The sequence below is a fragment of the Rhinopithecus roxellana genome, chromosome 8, assembly GCF_007565055.1.
Source record: "Rhinopithecus roxellana isolate Shanxi Qingling chromosome 8, ASM756505v1, whole genome shotgun sequence".
In the NCBI taxonomy this organism is placed as follows: Eukaryota; Metazoa; Chordata; class Mammalia; order Primates; family Cercopithecidae; genus Rhinopithecus; species Rhinopithecus roxellana.
In genome coordinates this window covers 51,089,362-51,115,762 of record NC_044556.1, presented here as the reverse complement: position 1 = coordinate 51,115,762, position 26,401 = coordinate 51,089,362, and the positions used below count along the sequence as shown (strand labels likewise).

General features: G+C 40.2%; 2 pseudogenes; one reads left to right on the top strand and one right to left on the bottom strand.

The window, feature by feature from the left end:
• The first annotated feature begins 378 nt into the window (after window positions 1-378).
• LOC104654607 lies at window positions 379-25,779 on the top strand (annotated as a pseudogene).
• LOC104654606 lies at window positions 16,132-16,716 on the bottom strand (annotated as a pseudogene).
• Window positions 25,780-26,401: the final 622 nt, after the last annotated feature.

Genomic DNA, 26,401 nt, shown 5'->3' with positions numbered 1-26,401 from the left:
AGATAAGGGATCCTGCAGGAGGAGAGAGCAATGAGTATGTGGCCAGAGTACAAACTGATACGACCTGGGCCAGAAGCCACAGTGCATAAAGCTTCAGACCTGCCACAGGGGATGAGGTGCCCAGCACCCTGATTACTCTGTCCACCTTTTAACAATCTAACAAACGGCTAGAGCTTTTGCATTTTTTTTTTCAACTACCACTGGCAGTGGTGGGGACATGGAATTTTTGCAAAACAGAGGGTGGAAGAAAATAAGGGATCTGTGTGAATACATAAGCATTTGACCACCCTTCTTAGTCCCCTCCTGGATCACCCTAATCATATCTGCTCTCCAGCATCTTGTTTCCTGGCGAGGGTTTCCTGCTACTTTGGATTGGCCATGATGGGCTGGAGCTGCCTTGCGACAGGAGCAGGAGGGTTTCTGGGTCAGAGGATCGTCCGCCTCTTGGTGGAGGAGAAGGAGCTGAAGGAGATCAGGGTGTTGGACAAAGCCTTCAGACCAGAGCTGAGGGAGGAATTTTCCAGTAAGTAAACTTGGGTCATGGGTGAGTGGCTCCATCTTAAACCCTCCATGCATGTTGGGAGGTGGACCTTGTCTAGCAAGTTATGGAACGTTGTAGTCAAATCAAAGCCAATCTCACATCCACAGTAATCAAAAAAGAAATATTAAATAGTATAAAATGGCATAGTGGGAAAGATACTGGATGTGATGTCCGGAGACTGGATTCTGGCCCTGACCCAGAACTTGAGAGGCAGCCGCCTCAGCCTCCACGCATTTTTTTCTTCTCATCATCAGTTCTCTTTCTTGTCTACAACTCATTTGTTCTGAAGCATTTTGTCTTGCCAATTGCTGTGCAACATTCACAAGAACCACCATTTACCTGGAGACCTCACCAGTGAGTCCCTCTCTGTCTAGACTTCCGCAGGCTTTGTTTTGTTTTGTAGCATCCTTAGCATCTTTAGTGAAGGCAAAATAAAAGGAAATGGGAAAAAGAAAGATGAGTGTGTAAGTATGTGTGTGCGTGTGTGTGACAGAGAGAGACAAATGAGGGGGAGAATCACAGAGAATGAGAAGACAGAGTGAGAGAGAGACAGCATCAGTGAGAGAGAGTGCACACAAGTGCACAGCACAGAGCAGAGACAGAGTAAGACGCAGTATGAGGCCAGACATGCCTCATTTAGATTTCACATATATGGCTTTTTAAAAAACCATTTGTCTCTGTTATCACCAAAATAAATTGACAGCAGAATTTGAAGGAGCAACTTCTTGTGCAAATAGACCCAAGAGGGAGTTAGAAGAGGGGTCACAGGCCAGACGCGGTGGCTCATGCCCGTAATCCCAGCACTTTGGGAGGCCAAGGCGGGCAGATCACGAGGCCAGATGTTTGAGACCAGCTTGGCCAACATGGTGAAACCTTGTCTCTACTAAAAATACAAAAATTAGCCGGGTGTGGTGGCGTGCCCCTGTAATCTCAGCTACTCAGGAAGCTGAGGCAGGAGAATCACTCGAACCCGGGATGTGGAGGTAGCAGTAAGCCAAGATCATGCCACTGCACTCCAGCCTGGGTGACAGAGCGTGACTCTATCTCAAAAAAAAAAAAAAAAAAAGAAAAGAAAAAGAAAAGAAAAAGAAAGAAAAGAAAAAGAAGTGGGGTAACATACAACTGAACTAAGAACCCATCAGGTGCAGAAACATAGCGTGACTTGCCAAGAACATCTGCTTAACACAGCTCAGACGAGAGCTTCATCCAGAGGCTTCATCACTTGGCCCTGGAGCTGATACTTGGCAAAGTGGATCTTCAGTCTCTTCCTTTGCCTCCATGTGTGTCCCAAACCAATTCCCTGTCATCTTCCCCAACCCAAAGGATTGAGGGGACTGTGTGTCTACATGTGGGCTCTGGCTGCCCAGAGGGTCCTGCCCTGTGCACAGAGAAGCCCCCCATTGACCACACTCCGGGACCACACCCAACAATCTACTCTTCTTTCACTCTTCTCTGACCTCTGCAAATGTCCCATTTCCTCCACTCTGTTTTAATGGTGTATTTGATAAACAAATATTAATGCACAACCAATATTAAATGTTTGTAATCCTTGTGTCTCAGCAATATTTGCAATCTAGCATCTGATATCAGGAAAAAAGCAATGCTCAGACTAGAGGAACAGTTCCCCTATAGTGAAAATGCAGGGGGCATAATGGATGGGCAGGGGTCTGTATGAAGATAATACAGAGAATCATTTCAGTGTTCTTTCTGTGCCAGGCACTGTGCTAAAGGTTTTGCATATGCTGACTCATTTACTGCTCATAACAACCTTATGAGATTGGTAATATTATTAGCCTTATTTCTTACAGATGACGAGACAGAGAGGTTAATCAACTTGTCCAAGGTGCCTCAGTTAGATTATGGCAAAGCTGGATTTGAACCCAGACAGTCTAGTGCAGCTTCTGTGCTCTTAAGCTGTAGTTGTCTAGCAGCTTCTCTAGACCTCCCTCTAGCTCAAGTCATGTCATAAAAGCAACTGCATTTAGTCTACATAAAACACTTGCCAAGTCCACAAGTCTCCAAGTGCGTTGGAGAAGGAGGAAGCTATGGCTTCATCAACAAAGTCCCCTTTCCTGGTCCTTCTAGATCCCTGCAAACTCATTGGGGAAGAGTCCTTTTCTCTCTGCTTTGGAGTTCTTCTGCTTTGACATAGCAATTCCTTTGAGCCAGTCTTTCTGAAGTTGGCAGCAAAGAAGCAGAGGAAGGGAGTAGGAAGGGCAGAGATGGAAAAAAAACAGAGAAAATTCCACTCTCAGGCTGTTAGCCACCTCCTCCCCAGCAGCCTCTTTCCTACCTCCCCCACTTCAGGGCCTTCTTAGAGTTGCCTGACAAAGGGAAGGGTCTGGAAATAGACAAAACATGGCAGAGGCATCAGGAGAGCAAATGGTCCTACTTGTACCCCAGGAAGGAATTTCTCCAGCCTTGAATTTTTCACTCTGAATTTTACTATCACTGTTCTTTAGCCTTTGTTGCCAGTTTCAGTTAAACTGGCTTATTCTTACTCTTTCTCAGAAAAGTGGATTCTAAACAGCCAGTCCTGCACCTGGTGTACAGGGTACAAAAATGACAGGTGGGATGGGCAGATTTGAGCCTTCACTAGAAGCCTGATCTTAGGTCTCTCCTTAACCTCTCTCAGCCTCAGTTTCTTCACCAATAAAGTGGGACTCAGAATAGCTACCTCATCAGACAGAGATAAAAGGAAAGAAGCAAGCCGTGAGTCGCATGCAGATTATAAAGCACAAATGAGAGTAGAGTATTTATCTGAGCTCCATGTAGCACGGTGCTCATTTTGTGGGCTAATTCCAGGTGACAACCTTACTGGCAGCATCACTACCTGTGGATTTCAGAGGAGCCTGAAAACATTGATGTTGTAACCACTAACCCTGGCTAGACAGCTGAGATGTTAGTTCATCGGTGGCTAACTCATTGTCAGCATCTCTGTCTGCTTTTGATGCTATTTGATAAGAGTTTTCAACAAAATTCATCATATCAATGAAATTCATTCATTCATTCATAATTCATCATTTTATCATTTTATCTGTAATTCCTGAGTCATGGCTCTACTCTCCTTCCAGTTGTCCAAGCAGGAAACTGTGGGGGTGATTTTATCTTCCCCTTTTCCTCTCAGCCCAGCTCCAGTAGGTACCAGGACCTTCAAGGTAAGGTCTGAAATTCCAATCTGGTGTATCTCTCCCCTCCTCTGCTTCCACTGCTGGACCCTGCCTCCAGCCCTCATCTAAACCTTGGCACAGACATTCTGATTAATCTCTTGATCACCTGGATTTCTCATATCCCCTATACCAGTCCATTTTATATCCTCAAGCCAAGGTTAACTTCCTGCATCACAACTCTGCTTCTGTTTCTCTTTTATGTTGTTTTTTTTTTTTTTTTTTCCTTGAAACAGTGTTTTGCTCTGCTATCCAGCAGGCTGGAGTGCAGAGACATAATCTTGGCTCACTGCCACCTTCACCTCCTGGGCTCCATCCATCCTCCTGCCTCAGCCTTCCAAGTAGCTGAGACTATAGGCACTATAGCCCGGGTAATTTTTGTACTTTTAGTAGAGACAGGGTTTCACCACGTTGTCCAGACTGGTCTCAACTTCCTGTGCTCAAGCGATCCACCCGCCTCAGCCTCCCAAAGTGCTGGCTGGAATTACAGGGGTGAGCCACCGTGGCCAGTCTGTTTTGCTACTTCTTTTACATATAATTAATAGGTGTTATTTAGTATGATGCCAGAGACCCAAAATCATTATTCCTGGTTACATATAGAATTAAATTAAAATATTTTCCTCTTATACCCAACTCTCTATAATCACCTTACTCCCCTTAAGAAATACAGTGAGCTTCCCATGGCTCTAGCAATGCTTATATTCCAAGCACACTTGACAACGCACTGTTCAGATTAGTTTCCTGGAATGAGGTGAGGTACAAACAAATATTTGCTCTTTCCCAATCAATCGCTATGCATGCTGATTTCTGTGCCTTTGTTTACTTGTTCCTTTTATGGAATGTACACCCTCCACTCTAACACCCCCACTCTAACCATCCTTGAACACCTATGAAACATCACCTTTATCAGAAAACTTCCTAGCCAGATCCAGAAATCCTTGCAATGACCTGACCCATGTTGATACGAAGCTCCAGAACAAGACCAAGCTGACAGTGCTGGAAGGAGACGTTCTGGATGAGTCATGCCTTAAAAGAGCCTGCCAGGACTTCTTGGTCATCATCTACACCACCTCTATCACTGATGAATTCTGTGTCACTCACAGAGAGTCTATCATGAAAGTCAATGTGAAAGGTATAGTATCCTGGGGAGGAGATGGAGCAATGTGGGAAAATGAGAATCAGAAAGAAGGACAGGATGGAAAGAGAAGTTTCTCCATTGAACACCTGCTGTACTCTGGGCCAAGTGCCTTTGCTGATCACTACCAACTAGGGAGTTCAAGACTGCTAACTTTAGTTTTTTAGATGATAAAACTAGGACTGAGAGATGACAAGTAACTTGTTCCAGGTTCCCCAGGTAAGTAAGTCAGTTGGAGAGTTAGACTTTAAACTCACTCCTGTGTGACTCCAAAGGCTGTGGAAGCTCTTTCAACTGTGGGTAGAAGTGGACTCCATTGCGAAGGGGAGTGAGAGTGATGGAGGAGGAAGAAGTGGGCCTTTCACGCTCTATTCTGTATACCCCTGTACCACTGGTTTAAAAAAATAAGCATTCGGGCCTGGCGCTGTGGCTCACGCTATAATCCCAGCACTTTCGGAGGCCGAGGTGGGCAGATCACTTGAGGTCAGGTGTTTGAGACCAGCCTGGCTGACACGGTGAAACCCCATCTCTACTAAAAATACAAAAAATTAGCCTGGCATGGTGGTGGGCGCCTGTAGTCCCAGCTACTTGGGAGGCTGAGGCAGGAGAACTGCTTGATCCCGGGAGGTGGAGCTTGCAGTGAGCTGAGATCGCACCATTGCACTCCAGCCAGGGCAAAAAGAGCGAAACTCCATCCAAGAAAAAAAAAAAAAAAAAAAACTCTTTCTCCTGAGAAGCAACATTTTTAGATTTATTTTATTTTCTTAATGTTGTCATGGATACCTGGTAGCTCCGAGTTCAATATTATGTATAATCATAGAAGACAACTTTTCTGTTACAGAACAATTATTTCTGTGATTCCAGCCTTCCCGTATGTGGTACCAGATTTGTATTTTACTTTTTTGTCCTATACATTCTATTATTTTTGGCTATTGCTTTAAACACCTTTCAGAAGTAGGATATGTTTGAGTTATAACGAAAAATCACATTTCTCTCCACAAGAGATAACCTACTCCTGGTGATGTTGAACCTTTTCCTGCTGGAAAGAATGGAGTATTCAAAAGGTGACAATCTGACCAGAGATAACCAAACGAGCTTTCAACACAGACTGGGGATGAAGTCCTGGCTTTGCCCCCATGATTTGGGGGTAATTTAACTCACCTTGGTAAGCCTCAATCTCTAGTTCTACAAAATGGTGATACTAGAACTAAGGTATCATTGCAAAGTTGAGAGAGTGAAATGAGAGCTATGGAAGGCACTGTTCCTATTTGGTTCAATAAACATCACTTCTTAGAAACGGTGTCCATATCTTGCGGTCAAAGGACCACCCCGTTCCCCCCGCCACCTAATTCCTTGTAAGGCCACCCGGATAGTACAAATTTCAGCTCAGGGCTCTTTCCATATTGCAGTGGCTTTCTCTAAACTGACTGTGAAGATCATCAGATTTAGAGATGAAAGATGTAGGTTGCAAAGAGAGATAAAGACAAACATAGGCCATCTCCAGCTAAGCAGAGCAGAAATAGGGTGCTCATGTTCACCTTCTGCTTGTGCCTCTCCCTATAACCTCTGCAGCTCCCATGATGATCCATGGGATGACCTGTCTTCAAGCAGTCCTCCAGCCCCAGAAGGGGGGCAGTAACAGAGCTTTACCTTCAAAGGAATATTTATGAGAACACCTTGAAGGAGCAGAGGGACTGTTCAGAACAGGCTCTCAGGTAGAACTCTACTGCTGGCCTCTCTTGTTCCAGGGCCATGGCCGTGACGGTCAGCACCTCACCAAAGCACAGGCACCTGCTGCATGTGCAGTCTTTCCCAGTGTCTGAGGGGCTCACACTCATTTGAGGGGCCACGGAGGGAGACAGACACATACCATCCCCCATTTTCATTCCTCTTGAGCTTCCCCCTATCAAAGTACCAACCAGATGCTGCAAAATGTATAAGTCCCAAACACTTTAATACATCCTTGGTTAAAACTTTAGTTGAAAACACAGTATGCGGCCGGGCATGCTGGCTTACACCTGTAATCTCAGCACTTTGGGAGGCCGAGGTGGGTGGATCACCTGAGACCAGGAGTTCAAGATCAGCCTGGGCAACATAATGAAACCCTGTCTCTACTAAAAATACAGAAATTAGACAGGCAAAGTGGCAGGCGCCTGTAATCCCAGCTTCTCGAGAGGCTGAGGCAGGAGAATCGCTTGAACCCAGGAAGCAGAGGTTTCAGTGAGCCAAGATTGTGACACTGCACTCCAGCCTAGGTGACAGAGTGAGACTCTGTCTCAAAACAAAAAACAAACAAAAAAGAAAACAGCATACAAAATAAGATAATGAAAAACCTAAAAAGGAGCAGTCGACATAAGCAGCTTTGAAATGCAATCTTCTGGGTTAACATTATCCTTTGTTGTGACAACAAGGAAGTTACAGATTAATTTAAAAATTGTAACAATGGATGCAGCTGGAAACCATCATTCTTAGCAAACTATCACAAGAACAGAAAACCAAACACCGCATGTTCTCACTCATAGGTGGGAACTGAACAATGAGATCACTTGGACTCGGGAAGGGGAACATCACGCACTGGGGCCTATCATGGGGAGGGGGGAGGGGGGAGGAGGGAGGGCTTGCATTGGGGAGTTATACAAGATATAAATGATGAATTGATGGGTGCTGACGAGTTGATGGGTGCAGCACACCAACATGGCATAAGTATACATATGTAACAAACCTGCACGTTATGCACATGTACCCTAGAACTTAAAGTATAATAAAAAAAAATAAAAAAAATAAAAAAATTGTAACAATGACTACAACATTCCTGAGGTGGGGCAAAGACCCTATTTATATTAGATATATGCATATTCTCATTCTTGTTAGCATAAAATTTATTCCTATATTAATTTTTTCTCCAAGAAGTTTTCTGAAATATTTCACTAAATTTCAAAATAATTGTTGCGAAATGTAACACTTCATCTCAGGATTCACAGCTTGCATGTACATTTGTAGTAGTAAACTACACTTACTAAAAAGGTATGTTAGAGAAAATAGACTGTCCTAGAAAACAGACCTTGCTCATCAGTCTTACATATTTTTTGCTTTGATTACTTTGATCTTGTTAAAAACAATCCAGCTAGCCTGTAAGTTCTGGACATAAGGGGTTTTTTTTAATTTTTTATTTTTTTACTTTTTATTTTTTAGCTTTCATGACTTTATTGTTAACCAATGAATATTAGAATATTATCCAAAATTAGAGATATAATTGTAACTTAATTGTACAACACAAAATTATGCTAATGGTAAAAGCCTACTGTGGTTTACCAAATACTCATTAGTGTGTTTTTACCTGGACTATATGAACATGTGCTTGAGACTCCTAATGATAAGTTATAATTTGTTTGATCTCTATGAAAATCCATATTGCAAATGGTTCTTGTTTAGAAAAATTCACACAGCCTTAAAAATGGATTAAGTCCATTTTAATCCTAATCTACAAATAGATCACAAGCAGCAAAATATAACTGATAATTTTTCAATACTGTATCAAACTGATGTAGTTGTGGTAGTGCACATAATTCAAAATGAGGAAAATTAGCAAAAATCCAATGAAAGTTCAGGTTTTTCTCTGTTAAGGCAATTGCTTTAAAGTGAACATTTATGTTTCAAAACATGAATAGTACGGTCCATCACCCATTCCTTTGATGTACTGCAAGTAGGAACATTCTCTTCCATAAGATTCTGAAGCATGTGCACAAACATGGTACAACAGTCACTTCAAGGTTAATCAGCTATGTTTTGTCCTACAACGTTCAAAAAAGATGTTAAACGCAACCTTTCCTTTTCATAATGTCTGTCCAGATTAATCCTTTTAAAGTCAGCAAAATCAAAAAAGCACAGGAGACATTTTCAGACACAAGTTGAATCTACTGTGCATAAAAAGGTTTAATAAAATGGCAATTTTAATAGATAAATGTAAATTTGAGTGTGTAATACCAAATGGAAAGTAGCTGAACCACACAGAGAAAACAAGGCTTTACATAGCTCCAAATTTAACTCTTTTACAATAAACAAAGTCTTAGAACATGTGAATATTAGAACTTCCTCCCAACTGGAAAGATTTCTTCAGTAAGATATAAATGAAATTAATATAAACTAAAATTATAATTTCTAAAATCGAATTAACAAACCAAATTTAAGCATCTTTAATTAGAGATTGAAAAGAAAGAAGCACAGTGATCTAGAAACCAAATATACTGATTACATAACTATCATACCAGGGTACAGACATTCTTCATATGCTACAAGGTTAGCATCTCTCTCTCACACACACACACACTCTCTCGTTCTCTCTCTCACTCTTCCTCAGTCATACAGCACCCTTCCAGGATGATAGTATAGCAGTGTGGAGCTTACAATTTTAATACAAATCAGAATCCCACAGTTTGACTCAACAAAAAGGTAGTTAAAAATTTAGCACTCTAGATATTCTGAGGGAAAATAAAATATCAAAAGTATTTCTTGATAATTGAGGCTATCTTTATGAATTATAAAACATATAGCTACACAGTCCACTGTGTTTGAACAACCAGTCATTGCAGGTGGAGTAGTGAGGTAGTATTGTTGTCCCCCTCCTCGAGACTGATGTTTTCATATGCTGCCCTTCCAGAAAGGTCCAGGTTTTAAAAAATAATTAAAATCAGTTACCAACAAATGTATATTTTCTTTTATTAATCATTTGCTTTTTTAAAATCAGTCTATAAAAGAACGAAACTTTTAAAATCTTGCAGAAGCTGTTCCATCAATAAACTCTCCTAGGGAACTACTACCGCTGTCTGAACCTCTGTGAAATGGTAGGCAAGAAAAAGCCATCGGGATTACAGGAGATAGAACACCAATCAATGTAGCTGTTAAAGATGACTGTGATTAAATAACCAAAAATCAAATATCCAATAAGGTAATTAAATTTGGATTTAAACAAACTAACCACCAGCTGTACATACATTATTAAATATTCTAATCTCTTTCCTGATGCATAGGCATATTCTACATAATGATCAAAGACTGTCCACTGTGCTACTACCATCATTTTAAACACTGACTGATCTGTATGATGGCAGAATTATGGCCATTTTAAATTGCCTTTTAAATAAATTCCCTTTTCTCTTTTTGAATGGTGTGTGTGTGTATGTATGTGTGTGTATATATATGTGTGTTATATATTACATATATATAAATTTAAAAAATTTATGTTGAGACCAATGAAGTATATTAACTTAAACATTTTTCTTTAATGAGAATATGATATTGCATATTTGAGACAAAGTTTTAACATATAGATTATATCTATTTTACTAATACTCTCTTTAATAGGTAAAACCCAAGTTGGATAATAAACCACAGATTGTTGTAAAATTTGGAATTATCTACTCAAATAATAGGTCACCAAATAAAATAAAATAAAAAATGTTAATAAAAAGTGTATTCTTATTTATGTTTGGGGGATGGGATGGATTTCACACCACTAAGCCACATGTTTCTGTTTAAGGTTTATAAATTACACTGAAATAAGCAATCTTTCATATTGAGAGATTCAGATTGTATTAAATTTAAAATGTTCATTGATTTGAGCATTGAGAACATCAGGTGATTAACCTAATGATGTTTTCAAGGAGAAACAAGTGAAACACTTCATAATCCTTGGTAGTGGCACTAAACCATGTTCATTAATAGAAGAAACATAGATCAAAAGTAGTTGTTCATAGTTGAATTAATTTACATGTTATCTACTGAATTAGACTTATTATGGCAACCTAAAATAACAGCAGAGATTAGCTCTCAAAAGACAACGAGTTTATTTAAACGAAGGATTGCAAACAGGAATGCACCAGGTATAGCAAGTCGTAGGTACATCTGAGAGGTTGGGGTAGGGGGAAACGTTTAAAGGCAAAATGAAGTACACAGAAGCTACTTTAAAACAAAGTTTATTGGTCACAGAAGCTGATGCAGGAGTTGGCATTGGCTTATTGGTGGAGACAGCCATTGCTAGGCATGTGTTCTTGAGAGAACATTTTATCTGCAATGCTGTAGTCTTGAATATAATACAGTTACAGAAATACGTGTGTCCATGCAGAATGAGCAAAGTGTGTAAGACCTGCTGATGGCGTAAAGCATGTAGGATGTGCCATAATCTCTTGCGGGTTTTAGGGAGTCCTTGTGATAGTTCTTATCTCAGATATACGAGCATGGGCTCCCCCCCCTTCATGACCCTCCAGCTCCACTTCACCTGGATCTGACGATAGTGGACTTCATCTTGGTAGTAACAACTTTCACATCAAAGTTTTAAGAAAATATTCTTTTTCCTCTTGGAGTGTAGGTAGCAAGAGGCAAGACTGGAAGTGGGGAACCCAGCTGGTACAGTAGTTCGTGGAGGAGAGGTTGGAAGCTTGGAGGAAAGAAGTGTTTGTGAAAAGGCAGAGGAATGGACACATGGGAGAGGGATGTTAGAGCTGAATGAGCGGACTTCTTGATGAGAAAAGGAGGACTTTTGAATTACTCTCAGATTTCTGACTTTCAGGGTGGCTGGGTCCAAATATGTAAGTGAAAGTTTTGGTGGTAGGGCAGTGAGGTGTATCCTCACTGATAGTTTCTCTCTATTCTGTCAATGTGGCTTAAGATAAGGCCATCAGCTGTCAGTGGACAGTCAGAATCATGACTGGGGATAGGGGTGAGGATATTTGGTATAGATAATTGTTTCAAAATATGGGAATACAAACTTGAGTGTAGGTTTTTGTAATAGTGTTGAGAGCTCTTCTGAAGATAAAGGTGAGACTGTCCCATAGATATTACTTTTTCCAGCCAATCCATTTGGAAAAACATGACAAGGTGGTTGAGTTTCTCTTTTCTCTCTGTTTGGACATGGACAATGCAAATGTGACAGAAAAGCAAGGTGCAGAAATGCTGAGGGAGTTTGAAAAGGTGTAATTATAGTGATAAACCATGAAACCTGACTTTGAACCAGAAAGGGTGGAATCCATGGGTTGTGGCACAATGCATGGTCAAACAGCCCTTATAGTTAAAATAAAGAAGCAAAAGTGAATGGCAAGATGTGGTCTTATAGTTGGGGCATGACTGTTTCAGATTTTGATCTGGTGGTGAAGTTCTTCATGACTATGGTCATGAGTGTCTCTGGTGGGGTGTAGACAAGTGCAATTGGAGAAGAAGTGAGAGTGTTGAGGGTGTTGGGTGGATAATCTGTGTGGATGCTAGAATTGCTAAGAACTGTGGCAGTAGTTGGGTGTGAGGAAGCATGAGAGGTGAGAGCTAATATTATCACTAAAAATCAGGGTGTGGGAAGTATGGGGCATGATTATGTGTTGGGCAGATATGGTGAGAAGACTTTCTAGGTTGTTGAACACCTCTAGTGTTGGCTTACTGGGTAGAGGGAGGGGAGCTCTGATTGGAAGTTGTAATGGTGACCTCCTATATCTGACTATCTACTATGTAGAGTGGGAAATTCAGATTTAGATTTGCTGTATTGAAAATACAATGGTTTCTTGAGGAAGTAGCCAGAGAAAGAGGCAAATGGGTGTTCACATGGTTATTGAAGACGAAAACTGACATTTGGATACAAATTTTAGGAAGATTTGAAGATAAATCTTAACTATAAAAGTGAGTTATGCCAGAAAGAAGGATATTGTGATAAGGACCGGTCAAATGAACATTGCTTTAGGTGTGTCTGACAAATTTCTATTTTTTGATTACCTGATGTATGCCTTATAACATTTTCTTAACCAACTCCTTTATTTTGTTTGGTTTTCTGTTTTTGTGTATGTGTGTTTTTTCTTCCGTTTTAAAATTACCATAAGAAAACTAATAAAACACTCAAAAAATGAGGGAAATACTTTATATTTCATGAAAAAAACTTAACATTATAAGTATGTTAACAGCTTTATTTGTAATTGTTTTATTTCCTCTCCTTTACTTCCTCTCCCTCCTCACTTCCCATGTCCAATCTTTCCTCCTCCTTCTTCTTCTTCTTCTGTTTTGAAACTGAGTCTAGCTCTGTTGCCCAGGCTGGAGTGCAGTGGTGCCATCTTGGCTCACTGCAACCTCCGCCTATCAGGTTCAAGCAATTCTCCTGCCTCAGCCTCCCTAGTAGCTGGGAGTACAGGTGCATGGCACCACACTAGGTTAATTTTTGTATTTTGGGTTACTGGTGTGAGCCACTGCTCCTGGTCCCATGTCCAATCTACCCCAAGGTCTGACCTGGATTATGTAATCACCATGTGGCTTGTTTGTGGTTTTACACAAGTCGAATCCATGAAGCAGAGTATGTAATACTTCAAGCTCAGTCTGTTGGTTGAAGCAAGTTGTAAGGCAATGTCCCTGGATAAAAGGGGATAGGTAAGAGACTGCACATCGTGATAGGGGAATGGCACATGTGTTCAGCAGAGAGAATGGCTGGAAGCTATTTTTACAGATGCACAAATGTACCTGACAAACTGTCAGATTGACAAATGTTCAAAAGCTTGACACTATACCCTGCTGGCAAGTTTGTGAGGGAAAAGGCATGTTTGCCAGTGGTGATGAAAAATGTTACAACCTCTATGGAGGGAATCTTGAATATTTAATAAATTTAAAAACACATTTACTCTGTCTTCCAAGTAGTCTCTTATAAGTAGCTAGGACTCAGGTATGTGCCACCACACTTAGCTAATTTCTATTTTTTATGTTTTTGTAGAGATAGGGTTTCACTATGTTGCTCAGGCTGGTCTTGAATTCCTGGCCTCAAGGCGACTCTCCTGCCTCAGCCTCTCAAGGTGCTGGGATTACAGGCGTGAGCCACTGTTTCTGGCCTATACTTCTCTTTGACCACAGTAATCCTACTTCTAAAAATTAACCATAAGGTCTATCAGCAGAATTATCCAACTGAAGAAGTGAGAAAAAAAGAACAAAAAAGAAAAGAAAGAGATCTTCAGGTACTGGAGGAACAATATCAAAAGGTCTAACGGATCTGTAGTTTGGGTCTCAAAATGAGGTGAGAGAAAGAACGGGACTGATTTTTGTTTTTGAGGCAATAATTGTGAAATTATTCAAATTAGGTAAAAAGCTGAAAAATTACAGATTCAAAAAGCTCATGGAACTTCAAGGAGGCTTAAAAACAAAGAAAGTTATATGTAGATGCCTCACAATCAAACTGAAAATTAAGACAAGCAGAAAAAAATTAAATGTAGCCAAAGGATGCAGGACAGAAAATGCTGGTACCTTAGTAGCATCAAGCACACCCGATTTTGATTACTCTCATCGTCCTCCAGTAATACAAACAGGATGATTTGGAGAAATTGTTGATTCTGGGACTGAGGCTGGAAATATATAAGACGAACCTGGGGCATCTCATAATGCCAGAGTGAGTTTCCTTTCCACGAAAAATGAAGTAAAACAAAACAAACACCACAATGGGGCACGTGAAAGGGCCCAGGAGGCAACTGAAAGCGCTTGCGATGGCCAAAACAGCAACAGTTTGAGCAACAAAACAAAGAAGGATCAAACTGTAACCCCACATAGAAAAATAAATATCCAGGATTCCATACTGCTATGAAACAATAACTGAATACATACATTCATGAGGGGGAGAATAGACACATCTGTGTGGAGTAAGTCCATATAATTTACACGGATAATCCACCCACAAGGAAGTAGAGCACAAGTTCACACTCCTTAAATGTGGGCAGCACATAGGGACTTTTTCTGAAGAGTCCAGCATGGAAAACGTGAAAAAGGCTGAATTCACAGTGGAGAAGGCTGATGAAGTGGAGCTGGAAGGTCATGAAGGAGGGGAGCCTATGCTTGTATATTTGAGATAAGAACTATCACAAGGACTCCCTAAAACCCACAAGAGATTATGGCACATCCTACATGCTTTACACCATCAGCAGGTCTTACACACTTTGCTCATTCTGCATGGACACACGTATTTCTATAACTGCATTTTCTTCAAGACTGCAGCATTCCAGATAAAATGTTCTCGCAAGAACACATGCCTAACAATGGCTGTCTGCACCAATAAGCTAATGCCAACTCCTGCAATCAGCTGCTGTGACCAGTACATTCATTTCCAAGCAGCTTCTGTGGACTTCTTTTTCCCTTTAAAAGTTTCCCCTTATCCCAACCTCTCAGGATACACCTGTGACTTGTTATACCCGGTGCATTCCTGATTCCAATTCTTCATTCAAATAAACTCATTGTCTTTTAAGAGCTAATCTCTGCTATTATTTTAGGTTGCCATATAAGTCTAGTTCAATAGATAACATGTAAATTAATTCAACTATGAACAACTACTTTGGATCTATGTTTCTCCTATTAATGAACATGGTTTAGTGCCACTACCAAGGATTATGAAGTGTTTCACTTGTTTCTCCTTGAAAACATCATTAGGTTTATCACCTGATGTTCTCAATGCTCAAAGCAATGAACATTTTAAACTTAATAAAATTTTCACTCTGAAAGGTCCCCTTTTTTTTTTCAGTGTAATTCATAAGGTTTAAACAAAAGCATGTCACTTAGTGGTTTGAAATCCATCCCCCAAACAGAAATAAGAATATACTTTTTATTTAAATTTTTTATTTCATTAAATTTGATGAACTATTACTTGAGTAGATAATTCCAAATTTTACAATAATATGTAGTTCATTATCCAACTTGGATTTTATCTATTAAAGTGAGCACTAGTAAAAAAATATATGATCTATAGGTAAAAACATTTCTCTTTAAACATGTAATATTATACTCTTATTAAAGAAGAACAACATTTAAGTTAATATACCACACTCCACTGGTCTCAACTAACTTAAAAAATTTAAAAATTTAAAAAAATAGCACTCACATTGTGAAAAGAAAGTTCATTTAAAAGGTGCTTATCTATACAATGTTATTTATCTGCTGAGTACCCTTAAACAAATCATTTTTCCAGTGGTCCATTATCAACTCTGTTTGCTCATCTAGAAAATGCAGTCATGGTGGGATAGCGTCCTTGTAGAATGATACAAGCACTAAATTCGTTATTCTATGTAATGCACCTAGAACAATGCCAAGCATGTTTCAGTGCTTTTAAAACTGTTAGTCCTTCTCATTACCCATAAAATATTTCCTTGGTAATCGTCCCTTTCCAGATGATATGTACAAAAGTAATACAAACAGCACTCAGTGGAAGGTCTTTGCAGATGCTTCTCACAATAAATCTGGACTAAAGTCCATGCCTAAGTTCTTACTGAGGAAGGGGACAACGCCAGCCCAGATCTTCAGTAGAAGCAGACGGTGTGAAGAAAGCTTCTTCCTGCCTTCTCCTCCATTTGCAACAGCAGCTCCTCCAGACTGTCTTCCATGTCGTCTGACTGCTGCAGGCACTGGCAAAGCTCATAGATGAGGAAAGCTCCCAGGGTGGCATCTTCCAGGGTATCTTTGATGTCCATGTTGATCACATGCACAGGCTGCAAGGTCTGCTGTTCTCTGGAACACAGATCTTCCACCACTGTGTCATAGACACTCTCCTCTCAGGTGAAGATGACATCAAACAAATCAGTGCACTCCTGAAATCTTTCTGGACCGGGCTTGATTCTCTCATTTCTTCCCAAGATGTGTGAGATTCCGTTGTGGGTGTAACATTCTCTATCTTTCCTGAGGAGGTCATTGTACATCTCCTTATATGTTGTTGCAAAATCATAAACTACAGGACGACCGGGTCTTGGCCCTGGTAGCCTCACATGAGATTCAGTTCCGAAAGACCGGACACTCAGCCCTTTTCTCCTGAGGATGCCGTGGGCCTCCATGCTCCTGCTGATGTTGCTCACACACACCACAGCCACCCTGAGTGAGGAGGAGAGCATGATGGCGGCCACTGGGAACCAGAGAGACACAGCCGCCTCAGCTGCAGCACGGACTCTGAGCCAAGGAGACGACCACCTATACCCAGGTCTTCCAAATGAGCTAATGTGGAGGCACAGGAGGCAGGTTTATATTGAGTCACCTTAATTAGTGGGTGGAGACTTCATGACTTGTGGATTGATTAGGTTGTGATAATGGACTCCTAACTCATCACAAGAACCATTAAGATGATTAAATTACCTCAAGCAGTAACTCTCAACAAAGGTGGCACCACCCAGTCTGGATTCATTTAAAATCTGGAGTTTGCTCTGTTGGTTGTACTAGTGAATGGGGGCTGCTATTCACAATGGTCAAGACAATTAAGCTTCCTGCAAGCATGTCATAGGACTCTCCAGGGACCTTCAGACATGAAATTGGATGATAAACACGCTGACAATTTCCAAGGCCGCACCCTATTTAATGATGAATTACAAGTATTGTTGCTTGTTTTAATTTTCATAATGTTCAAGAAGTGCAGTTGCATAAATCATAGGACCACCGTATATAGCTTTGTCCAGAAACTCACAAATTTTTTTCACCAATACAAAAAGAATCCCATTCTGAACAACATATCTGCTTATGCTATTTTAAGAGTTATTGAACACCACATTTTTCTGCATTTGATATTATTGAACTCATAATGATTCTTCAGGGAATGCAGAAATTGATGCAATCCTCTGCCTCCAAGTACAGCTGTGTTTGAGCTTTTCTACACTTAAATGCAATGTTTAGAATTTTTTTAGTAGTTATATAATTTATTAAGAAAATAAAAGAGATTTTAAAATTATGAATGGGGTTTCAAAAAATAAGATAATCATGTCACTTTTGAATTGATTAGATTATGGTAATGGACTGCTACTCACAAATACAATCAAAATGATTAAATTCCTAATTCAGTAACTCTCCACACAGGTGTCCCCACCCAGTCAGGACTGATTTATAGGTGAGTTCACCCTCACCTCACCCGGCCTAATTTTACTTGTTTTTATTAATCTTTCTTAAATGTATGCATAGCTCACATTCATTTCAGTATAAATCAGATCAGAGACATCACTTTTGTCCCTGGTGCAGGGACAAAATCTATCTTTGAAGCAACATACTGTATTTTTCTACGTCCCTCTTACGGTGATTCTTACATTGCAAATACAGCAGGTTCTCAAATAACATCTTTTTTTTTTTTTTTTTTTCATTTTTTGAGACACAGTTTTGCTCTGTCAACCTGGCTGGAGTGCAGTGGTGCCGTCATGGCTCATTGCAGCCTCAAACTCCTGGGCTCAATCAGTCCTCCTACTTCAGCCTCCAGAGTAGCTGGAAACTACCACCATGTCTGGCTTTTTTTTTTTTTTTTTTTTTTGTAGAGGATGGGGTTTCACCATGTTACCCAGGCTGGTCTCAAATTCCTGGGCTCAAGTGACCCACCCGCTTCAGCCTCCCAAAGTGCTGGGATTACAGGCATGAGCCACTGTGCTCAGCCTCGAATAATATCATTTTATTATAATATTAATTTAAAAAATTGACTTCTGGCAGGCCAATGTCTGCGTGGGGTTTGCATATTCTCCCCATGTCTGTGTGGGTTTTCTCTGGATACTCTTGTTTCCTCCCACATCCCAGAGATGTGCAAATTAGATGAACTGACATCTCTATGGTCCCAGTGTGAGGGTGTGCGCTGTGCCCCGGATGGGGTCCTGTCCAACACTGGGTCCTGCCTCACACCTAGAGGTGCCAAGATAAGTTCCAGCCACCTGCCACCCTGAACTGGAATCATCAGGTTGGAAAATGAGTGAATGAATACAAATTATTGAAAAATAAAAATTCATAAAACATGCAGTAATCATACAAATGCAAGACAATAACGATGAGAGTACAAAATAGATCAGCCAGCCTGCAGTGTCTGTCATTATTGATTTTTTAATTGTGTAGTAGTAGGAGGTGCTCCTTACAATTTTTTCTTTGCAAACATTTATTCCTTGGTTTAAGTTACCACAACTGCAACCGCCATCACCCACTGATTCACCAAAAATTAGGTGAATAATAATCTTACTAGGTTTTATTAGGCTTTCTTAATTGTATGTACAGCTCACATTTGTTTCTAAGTTTCATATTCTAAGTGTGCTGAATCTTTATTTAGAAATTTGGTGATGTTTTTGTGACTCTTGTTCATATCAATTAGCCTATGATAAAATTAATTTTATTATACATCATTTCACTTGAAGTCATCGTTTTGGGTTTGGTGGCTCACGCCTGTAATCCCAGCACTTTTGGAGGCTGAGACAAGGGGATCACCTGAGGTCCAGAGTTCGAGAACAGCCTGGCCAACATGGTGAAACCCTGTCTCTACTAAAGAAATACAAAAAAAATGTGCCGGGCATGGTGGCGGGTGCCTGTAATTCCGGCTACTCCAGAGACTGAGGCAGGAGAATTGCTTGAACCCGGGAGGCGGAGGTTGCAGTGAGCAGACATCATGCCATTGCACTCCAGCCTGGGCAAGAGCCAAACTCCGTCTCAAAACACACAAACCAACACACAAACAAATTAGGAAACACCTTAAAGTTTCTCAAAGTGTGTTCTTAGACTAGCAGCATTAGCATTAATTGGGAACTTGTAAAAAATGAAAATGTAGACCCCAAACCAGTGAATCACAAAGTCTAGTGGTGAACCCCAGAGGTTTGTGTTCTTTTCTTCCCATTTCCACGAATTGTTCAGGTTCACATAAGTTATAATGTTTGGAAAGTCTTCTCTCAAGTAGGTTTCTCTGTGGGGAACACAGGAGATAAACTGTCTGAATTGCTGCGTATCTTTCCTTCACCCTGACACAGGGGCCACATCATGGCTGGGTACAGGATTGCTGGGCTGTAGGCCCTTCTCTCAGTAGTCCTTAACTGTCATGCCACTGTCTGTTCCAGCGCGAGAGATAAAAAGTCTAATTCCAGCATCATTCTTCTTCTGTAGATAAGATGCTCTTTTTAATTGGATGTTTGTAAAATTTTTCTCTTTCTCCTTAGTGTTCAAAATTTTTACCAGCAGATGCCTCAATGTTTCTTATTTCTCTTCACTCTAGTCCAGTATTTCTCCATTTTTTCATCAATCCCCACTTATGGAGCCTTTTTAGACACTTTTTCCTAATCGCCGTCTCATACAATTTTAATAGCACAGGTATATTGTATATTTGTTTATGTACTGTATTTGTGCTTTGTACATAAAGAGAGTGAGATTTTTATTCACTCCCCCAAGAATCAATATTTGCCCCATTAGGGACAATATCACCCCTTTTTCATCTCTGTTGAGACAGCATGGTTTAACCTGAAACAGTGAGCCTTTTATTACAGTTCAAGGAATAATCTACTATTCTTGGTTTAATTATTGTCTTCTCTCCATTAATACCTTTTACTGCTTGTGACACTTTGTTATTCTTGATTTATCCTCCAAGTCCCTTATCTTTTCCTCATGGTTTCTTATATTTTTGCTTCCTGTTTTGAAATATTTGTGAAATCAAATTTGGATCTCAAGGAAGACCATCCCGTCTCTCAATTCACTCACTAAATTATTTATTAGTTTGGCCTCAGAAAGCATGGCCCCCTTGAATTTTTTTAATGGGGTTGTTTTTTTCTTGTAAATCTGTTTAAGTTCCTTATAGACGCTGGATATTAGACCTTTGTCAGATGCATAGTTTCCTAATATTTTCTCCCATTCTGTAGGTTGTATACTTTGTTGATAGTTTCTTTTGCTGTGCGGACCCTCTTACGTTTAACTAGATCTCACTTGTGAATTTTTCCTTTTGTTGTTCCTCTGGTGTCTTTGTAATGAAATACTTGTGCTTTCCCCTGCCCAGGATGGTATGGACTAGGTTGTCTTCCAGAGTTTTGATAGTTTGGCATTTGACATTTAAATCTTGAATCTACCTTGAGTAGATTTTTGTATATGGTATAAGGAAGGGGTCAAGCAGCAATCTTCTGCATGTGGCTAGCCAGTTATCCCAGCACCATTAATTGAATTAGGGAGTGTTTTCCTCATTGCTTGTTTTTGTCAGGTTTGTTGGAGATCAGATGATCAGGTGTGTGGCCTTATTTCTGGGCTCTCTACTGTACCATCGGTATATGTGCCTGTTTTGTATCAGTACCATGCTGTTTTGATTACTGTAGTAATAGTATAGTTTGATATCAGGCAATTTAATGCCTCCAGTTTTGTTCTTTTTGCTTAGGATTGCCTTGGCTATTCAGGCTCTTCTTTGGTTCTTTACACATTTTAAAATAGTTGTTTTTTTGTTCTATAAAGAATGTCATTGGTCGGTTGATAGGAATAGCGTTGAATCTGTAAATTGCTTTAGGCAGTATGGCCATTTTAATGATCCCATCCATGAGCATGAGATTTTTTTTCCATTTTTTGTGTCTTCTCTGATTTCTCCGAGCAGTTTTTGTAATTTTCATTGTGGAGATCTTTCACCTCCCTGGTTAGCTGTATTTCTAGGTATTTTATTCTTTTTGTGGCAGTTATGAATGGGACAACCTTTCTGATGTGGCTCTTGGCTTGGCTGTTGTTGATGTACAGGAATGCTAGTGATTTTTGTGTTTTAATTTTGTATCCTGAAACTTTGCTGAAGTTGTTTATCAGCTGAAGGAGCTTCTGGGCCAAGACTATGTGGGTTTTCTAGATATAAGATCACATCGTCTGCAAATAGAGATAGTTTGTCTTCTTCTCTTCCTATTTTTATTTCTTCCTCTTTTTATTTCTTTCTCTTGCCTGGTTTCTCTGGCCAAGACTTCCGATACTATGTTGAATAGGAGTGGTGAGAGAAGGCATCCTTGTTTTGTGCCAATTTTCAAGGGGAATGCTTCCAGCCTTTGCCCATTTGGTATAACGTTGGCTGTGGTTTTGTCATAGATGGCTCTTATTATCTTGAAGTATGTTTCTTTAATACCTAGTTTATTGAGAGTTTCTAACATGAAGGGGTTTTGAATTTTATCAAAAGTCTTTTCTGCATCTGTTGAGATAATCATGTGCTTTTATCTCTAGTTCTGTTTATGTGATGAATTACATTTATTGATTTGCATATGTTGAATCAACCTTGAATCCTGGGGATGAAGCCTACTTGATTGTGGTGGATTAGCTTTTTGATGTGGATTCATTTGCCTACTTGATTGTGGTGGGTTAGCTTTTTGATGCTGGATTCATTTGCAAGTATTTTGTTGAGGATTTCTGCATTGATGTTCATTAAGGATATTGGCCTGACGTTTTCTTTTTTTTGTTGTGTTTCCACCAGGTTTTGGTATCAGGATGATGCTGGCCTCATAGAATGAGTTGGGGAGGAGTCCCTTCTCCTTAATTTTTTGGAATAATTTCTGTAGGAATGGTAACAGCTCTTCTTTATACATCTGGTAGAATTCAGCTATGAATCCATCAGGTCCTTGGCTTTTTCTTGTTGGTAGGCTATATATTACTGACTCATTTTTGGAGCTGATTATCAGTCTGTTCAGGGAATCAATTTCTTCCTGGTTCAGTCTTGGGAGGGTGTATATGTCCAGGAATTTAATCATCTATTCTAGGTTTTCTAGTTTGTGTGCATAGTGGTGTTCATAGTAGTTTCTGATTATTATTTTTATTTCTGTGGGGTCAATGGTAACATTTTGTTTGTCATTTCTAGTTGTGTTTATTTGGATCTTCTCTCTTTTCTTCTTTATTAGTCTAGCTAGTGGACTATTTATTTATCTTTTTTTTTTTTCCAAAAAACCAACTTCTGGATTCATTGATCTTTTAAATGGTTTTTCATGCCTCCATTTCCTTCAGTTTAGCCCCTCTCATTTTGGTTATTTCTTGTTTTCTGCTAGCTTTGGGGTTGATTTTTTCTTGCATCTCTAATTCTTTCAGTTTTTCAGTTGTGATGTCAGGTTGTTAATTTGAGAACCTTACAACTTTTTGATATGGGCATTCAGTACTATGAATTTCCCTTTTAACACTGCCTTACCTGTGTCGCAGAGATTCTGGTATGTTGTATCTTTATTTTCATTAGTTTCAAAGAACTTCTTGATTTCTGCCTTAATTTCATTATTTTCCCATAAGTCTTTCAGGAATGTGTTGTTTAATTTCTATGTAATTTCATATTTACCCAAAAGTCATTCAGGAATATGTTGTTTAATTTCCATGCAATTTCATGGTTTTGAGCGATTTTCTTAGTCTTGACTTCTATTTTTTATTGTGCCATGGACTGAGAGTGTGTTTGGTTTGATTTTTGTTCTTTTGCATTTGCAGAGGATTATTTTATGTCCAATTATGTGGTTAGTTTTAGAGTATGTGCCATATAGTGGTGAGAAAAATGTATCTTTTCTTTTTTTTTTTAGGTTTCAATATTTTATTCAATTTTTTTTTAAGGGATGTTAATTACAGCATTTCAAGGGGAGGATCTAATTCCACACAAAATGAAAGACTCTAAAATGTACCCAATAAACTGCTAAAAGACAAATTGAGTGGTGAGAATACAACAGAAGTCCAATTTAGATTCTGAGTGTTGTCACCATGTGATTGCAATCACACAGACAATTCCAAGCTTATAGCTGGAACTCCTGGAAGCTATTACATATTCTGGTGCCAGGGCAAAAATTACAACACAAGAAGGAATAAGTCCTGAATTATTGGCTTCATCACATTCCTTAAATATTGGGTGGTTTTTGCAAATTGTGGCTTTCCAATCTACTTTAAACCTACAGACACATTGGCTTAAGATATATTGTCATGTAGTCTCACCCTCTGATTCCCAGAGCCCAGTCTCTTCAGGACCATAGCACCCCACTGCTGGCCTGGCCCTCCACATTCAGTCTACTCTGATGCCTTTCCTAATGCAACTAATTGCTTTTGAGTCTCCAGCACCATCTCAAAAAAAAAAAAAAAAAAAAAAAAACTTTTCAGTTTCTACTTACCCATAACTTGTAAGTCCCCCTACAGTGCAAGGAGTGTGCTAAGAAAACTAGTTTTTCATTTTAACTCTTACTCTCCACAGCTCCCAACAACAGGGGATGTGAAATGACAGGGGAAGTGTTAGAGGCATCTGTTTCCTAAAACCATTATCACTCGCAGGCTTAGAGAATACTTCACAATGTTGGTCATTTACCACTTGAAGATAAACTAACTCCATATTTTCTCTGCCACTAGATTAATTTTTGAAAAGATGAGACTGTCTCTCCAGAAACTCAAATTGCACAGAGACTGTAAAAGGAGCCAAGAGTACAAAAATAAGCAAATAAAAATGATCCTTTGCCCAGGATTTTTCTTCCTTCTTCAAGGGAAGACGCTCTGGATACCTCCATGAGCTTTGCTTTCACACAGCTCAGGGGAGCAAGGTCCTCCCCATGCAGGTGTTACCAGCAGAGGGCACACTCCCTCCCCGTCCTCCACCAGGCTCCACAGGAAACGCCAGTGCACGGTTTGGAATACTAAGTAGAAGGAAGGTTTATCACCATCACCCCCCCTTTACATAACTGGGTAAACGGAGTCACAACCAGAATTGGAAGCAGCTTGCCTGGAGAACACACAATCAGGAAAAGTGTGTAGGTATCCAGAATCTCCCCAAACCCACTATTTACTCAGTGACTCTAGGGATTTAGTTTTACTAGTCAAAGTTTTATTAGTCTTCAACAAAATGAGAAAAAGTTTTATTAGTCTTCAACAAAATGAGAAAAATACCAGCAATTGCATGTATATATTTGAGTGTGTATTGCTTATATACAACTGTGAATGTGTGTGTGTGATGTGAATTCTTCCACTGCCCTTTTGTGCCTAAGGACTGGGACTGTCCATATTCTCAGAGTATAGTTTCCTGATTTTTTAGTTTTAAATACTCTGTCTTTAATGGTATCAATGAAAAAATCATAATTTTGCAATATTCTTACTTGTCAAAATATAAAGTGATAACTCTAGGTTCTTCTCCAAAATTAAAGTATACACATACACACACACACACACACACACACACGTCCACAAAACCCAAAAGTCTAGAAATTCTTCCTCTCTAGAGCCCAAATGTTCATTTCTTTTTATTTTTATGTTTTTCCTATGGCTGTAGCATGGCCCCAATCTCAGTCAGAGCCACAGAAGAATACAACACTCGGTGGTAACCTGAGTGTGTTACAACCACTGCACTTGGGAGTGGAGAATGGGGCACATGGATCTGTGCACGTGGCTGCGGCCCCATGGGGATATTTCCTGATACTGACAGCATACTCTTCGTGGGCAGGTACCCAACTTCTGTTGGGAACCTGTGTCCAAGCTAGTATGCCAGGCTTCATCCACACCAGCATCATAGAGGTAGCCAGGCCCGACTCCTACAATGAGATCATCCAGAATGGCCACAAATAAGAGCCTTTGGAAAACATATGGTCTGCTCCATGCACATAGAGCAAAAAGCTTGCTGAGGAGGCTGTACTGGCAGCTAATGGGTGAACACTGAAAAATAGTGGTATCTTGTACATTTGTGCCTTAAGACCTATGTATATCTATGAGGAAGGAAGCCCAATCCTTTCTGCCACTACAAATGAGGCCCCATTACAGTGGGATCCTGTCAAGTGTCAGCAAGTTATCCACAGTCAACACAGTCTATGTTGGCAAGGTGGCCTGGGCCCACATTCTGGTCTTGTGGGCAGGACCCCAAGAAGGCCCCAAGCATCCAAGGTCAGTTCCACTACATCTCAGATGACACGCCTCACCAAAGCTATGATAACCTTAGTTACGCCCTGAGCAAAGAGAGACGCCTCTGCCTTGATTCCAGATGGAGCCTTCCTTTAGCCCTGATAGGCTGGATTGGCTTCCTGCTGGAAATAGTGAGCTTCCTGCTCAGGCCAATTTATACCTGTCGACTCCCCTTCAATCGCTACACAGTGACATTGCCAAATAGCGTGTTCACCTTCTCTTGCAAGAAGGCTCAGCGAGATCTGGCGTATGAGCCGCTCTACAGCTGGGAGGAAGCCAAGCAGAAAACCGTGGAGTGGGTTGGTTCCCTTGTGGACCGGCACAAGGAGACCCTGAAGTCCAAGACTCGGTGATTTAAGGATGACAGAGATGTGCATGTGGGTGTTGTTAGGAGATGTCATCAAGCTCCTGGCTTCATACAGAAGGTGACAAGGGCACAAGCCCAGGTCCTGCCTCCTCCCTTTCACCCAATGGCCAACTTATTGTCTTCCTCATGTCATCAAAGCCTGTGGAGTCACTCGCCCAACAGGAAGCTTTCTGTGCTAACCATATACCAAAGGACAGACAATGTGATTTGCCGTTACCGAATATCAGTGGCTAATTCTGAACAATTTGGGGTCTCTTTTTAACTTGAGGGTCTCTTTTGACTACCGGAGCTCCATTTCCCCTCTTAAATGAGAAAGCATTTCTTTTTTTTTTTAATCTCCCATTTCTTCACACAGTTCAATGAAAAGAGCAATAAATGCTTTTTAATGCTCAACCTGGAGGGAGGCATGGCTTCTGTTAATACATACTTTCCTCCTTTCCCTTTCATTTCCAGATGTCACCATCTCCAATTTAGAAGAGTACCATGAAACCAGGATTTAGGGGTGGGCAGAGTAGTGGGAGGGTCAGGAAGGGTGGATGAAGGCTGAATAAGCACTAGTATGTTTCAGGGATCTACAACCTGACCTACATATGACATATATTACCTCA